Raw genomic sequence first — 4,319 nt, 5'->3', positions numbered from 1 at the left:
TGGATTGGGTCTTTAAATTTTGGTGCCCTGGTGTTTTTTAGTTCTTTATAGATTCTAGAGAGCAGACCCTTGTCTGAGTACTTATTTGTCATGATTTTTTCCAAATTTGTGGGTTACCTTTTCACTTTGTTGGTAATCTCTTTTGACGTGAAAAAACTTCTCTGTAAGAGCAGGTCCCAGTTGTTAATTCTTTCAACTGTTACCCGTGCGATTTGATTTCTGTTCATGAAGTCTCTGCCTCCCCCTATGTCTTCAAGAGTTCCCCCTACTTTCTCTTCCAGGAAATTTAGTGTCTCTGCTTGAATGTTAAATCTTTAATCAGTTTTGACTTTAGTTTAGTGCATGGTGGTAGACCTGGGTCAAGTTTTAGTTTTTGGCATGTAGAGAGCCAGTTTTTCCAGCATCATTTGTTAAAGAGGCTGTCTTTCTTCTAGTTAGTATGTTTGGTCCCTTTGTGAAAGATCTCGTGGCTGAGTGTGTTTGTAGGGGCTTTAGCATTTTCTAATCTATTCCATTGATCCTCAGTTCTAATTTTGTTGCCAGTACTCTGCTGATTTTATCACAGTAGCCTTGTAGTATAATTTCAAGTCAGGAATTGTAATGCCTCCTGCCTTGTCTTTATTGCCCAGGATTGCCTTTGCTATTCTATGTCTTGTCTGGTTCCAGATAAATTTTAGGAATGATTTATCGAGGTCTGTGAGGTGTGTTGGTGGTAGTCTGATGGGATTGCGTTAAATCTGTTCAGCAATTTTGGGAGTATGGCCATCTTCAGAATTTTGGGTCTTCCTATGCAGGAGCAGGGAATATCTTTCTATTTTTTCCAATAATTTTATTGATAAACAAATATCAATGAGATAGTTTCAAATCAAATTGGTAGACAGTTTCTATAATTAACACATTGCATATATTGTTGTTAGTGGTTAATGCTGTACAAGATGCGGACATGATATCCTGTTTTCAACACCATTAGAACAAATCACTGTATTCATTATGTGAATGTAACTATATATCTATCCTAACCACTTTGAATATACAGATACAAAATGGACATTCATCTGTATACCCTTTTTTCTTAAGTTCCATTATTTGAATAGCATAGGTGTGTAAACTGAGCAAAATATTCTAAAACAATCCAGTAACCCATAATAATATTGGTTCTTCTGCTTGATTTGCAATGTCAGAAATTGTTGACCTGACTCCCGTACAGCTCAACATAACAGCATGGCTTTACTTCTTATATTTCGTTGTATACTTTTTTGCTGGATGGTTAACACCAAAGTAAAGCAGGACCTATGCAACAAGAGTTGTAGCTTTTGGGTCTGATAAGGTCAGTGAAATCCCCTCAGGATTTATCCTCTGATCCTGTACCTCAGATTGTAGAACCTTTGTCAGTGTCAGCCATGTGGATGAGTCACGGCCATTACTTGGCCAATGTGCTCTCTGTGAAAGCCTGAGAGAATGTTTTCTCTCCATGTGACTCTTCTTAGGCACACTCTACATCATCTATCACTTTCGTCTTTGGCCCCATAATCTCCTTGATCAGAAAATTTGGGACACTACTGAGTTACATGATGTTGCAGTACAAGTTCTCATATGTCCTTAGTCTTAATTGACCTTAGAAGGCTGGGGCCAAAATGTTGACTTTCCTTGCAGCCCTCCTTTTTCTCTAATCTTGGTCTGCAAACTGAGGTTGTTAACCATCCAGAAGATAAGATTATTGTTATTATCATACAATTTATTCTGTTAAGCTTAACCTCAGTTTCTGTCTGCATATCAAACATCTTCGGCATAATATGAAACAGGTATTTTTCATCAAGTATTGATATGTTGAACTTTAATTTCCTACAGAATATGATAAAACACATTTAAAAAGTAGAATATATTTTAAAAATAGGCATAAGGAATTATATACTTCTTATGTTTACACCTAAGTCCAAAAATCTCACCATATACAACCTTGAAGCAGGACAGCCCCACAGTATTCCTTTTCCTGTCTCTTGCTTTCATTCAGCACCCCCTTCTTCTTGAACAACAACCATCTTTCTATTTTCTGAAATGTTCTGCGATCTCTTTTTTCAGTGTAGTGTAATTTTCCTTGTAAAGGTCTTTGAATTCTTTAGTTAGATTAATTGCAAGGTATTTCATTTTCCTCGGTGCTATTGTAACCGGTGGTATTGTTTCTATAATTTCAGTAGCAGTGTTTTTTTTTTTTTTTTGTGTGTGTGTGTGTGTGTGTGTGTGTGTGTGTGTGTGTGTAGAGGAATGCTATTGACTTTCGGCTATTGACTTTATAACCTGCTATGCTACTGAATTTCTGAATTAATTGTTGTAGCTTTTTGGTGGATTTTTTTTGAGTCTTCCAAGTATAGTTTCATGTCATTTGCAAATAATGGTAATTTAACTTCTTCTTTACCTATTCTTATTCCTTTTATTTGTTTCTCTTGTCTAATGGCTGTAGCTAAGGAATCGAGAACTATATTGAATAGGAATGTTGATAGAGGACATCCTTGTCTTGTACCAGATCTAAGAGTAAAAGATTTCAGTTTTTCCCCATTTAAGATTATATTAGCCATTGGATTTTCATAAATGACTTTTACCAGGTTGAAGTAGAGGCCATCTATTCCAATTTTCTGTAGGACTTTGAACATGAATGCGTGTTGGACTTTGTCAAAAGCCTTTTCTGCATCAATGGAGATGATCATGTGGTTTTTAGTTTTTGCTCTATTGATATAGTGTATTACATTTATAGATTTTTTAATATTGAACCATCCTTGCATCCCTGGGATGAGTCCTACCTGGTCGTGGTGTATGATCTTCTTGATGATTTGCTGTATTCTATTTGCTAGTATTTTATTGAGGATTTTGGCATCTATGTTCATGAGGGAGATCGGCCTGTAGTGCTCTTTCTTAGTTGTGTCTTTCCCTTGTTTTGGTATCAGTATAATACTTGCCTCCAGGAATGATTTTTGGAGGATTGCTTCCTTTTCAATTTCATGGAAGAGTTTGAGGAGTATAGGGACCACATCTTCTGTAAATGTCTTGTAGATTTCAGCTGTGAATCTATCCGGACTTGGACTTTTCTTGTTGGTAGGTTTTTTTTTAATTTATTTAAAAAAAATTTTTTTTTACATCTCGTATTTCATTGGCTGTTATTGGGCTATTGAGAGTGGTTATATCTTGTCGATTCAGTTGTTGTAATTTGTACCTTTCTAGGAATCTGTCCATTGCTTCTGTATCTTCTCTTCTGTGAGAGTAAAATTCTCAAATTAGCTATTGATAATCTTCTGAATTTCCATTGCTTCTGTGATAATTACACCCTTTTCCTTCCTTATTGCTTGTGTTTGAATTTTTTCTTTCCTCTTTTTGATGAGCTTAGCTTGGATGTTATCGATTTTATTTAATCTTTCAAAGTGCCAGCCTTTTGCTTTTTTTATTCTTTGAATTGTTTTCTTTGTCTCAATTGAATTAATTTCTGCTCTAACCTTTATGATTTCTTGTCGTCTTTGGGCTCTGGGTTTGGTTTGCTCTTTTTTTCTAGTTGTTGAAGGTGCAGCATTAGGGTATTTCTTTGTTCCAGTTCTGTTTTCCTAATGTGTGAGTTCACAGCTATGAATTTCCCTCTGAGAACTGCTTTCATCGTATTTCATAAATTCAGATAAGGTGTGCTTGAATTTTCATGGAATTGTAGATATTGTCGAATTTCTTGTTTAATTTTATCGGTGACCCATTGGTTGCTGAGTACGGTTTCATTACAGTCCATTTATTTAGGGTTTTTTTCTGGTTTCTTTTGTTATTTATTTCCAGTTTCATTGCACTGTAGTCGGATAATGTGCATGGGACAAACTCTGTTTTCTTACATATACTTAAGCATGACCTATGGACCAGTATATAATCTATTTTAGGAAATGATCCATGTGCAGCTGAGAAAAATGTGTATTCAGCTGTGTTTGGGTGGAACACTCTGTATATGTCCACCAAGTCCATTTGTTTGAAGCTCTGGTTCAGTTCTGTTATTTCTTTTCTAATTTTTTGTCTGGTTGACCTATCTTTTTGGGATAAGGGGGTATTAAGTTTTCCTGTTAAGATTGTGGTATTGAATATTAGATTTTACATTTCCATTAAGATTTGCTTTATATATTTGGATGCTCCCGTATTTGGTGCATACATATTTATGAGTGTTATCTCTTCCTCTTGAATTTTTCCCCTTAGCAGAATACAGTGCCCTTCTTTATTTCTCTTGATCATTGTTGGGTTGAAGTTTGGACTGTCTGAGAATAGGATTGCTACCCCTGCTTTTTTCTTAGTTGCTGGGGCATGTA

The sequence above is a fragment of the Octodon degus genome, unplaced genomic scaffold (genome assembly GCF_000260255.1).
Source record: "Octodon degus isolate 3935 unplaced genomic scaffold, OctDeg1.0 scaffold00014, whole genome shotgun sequence".
NCBI lineage: Eukaryota > Metazoa > Chordata > Mammalia > Rodentia > Octodontidae > Octodon > Octodon degus.
Note: the sequence above shows the minus strand (reverse complement) of the source record.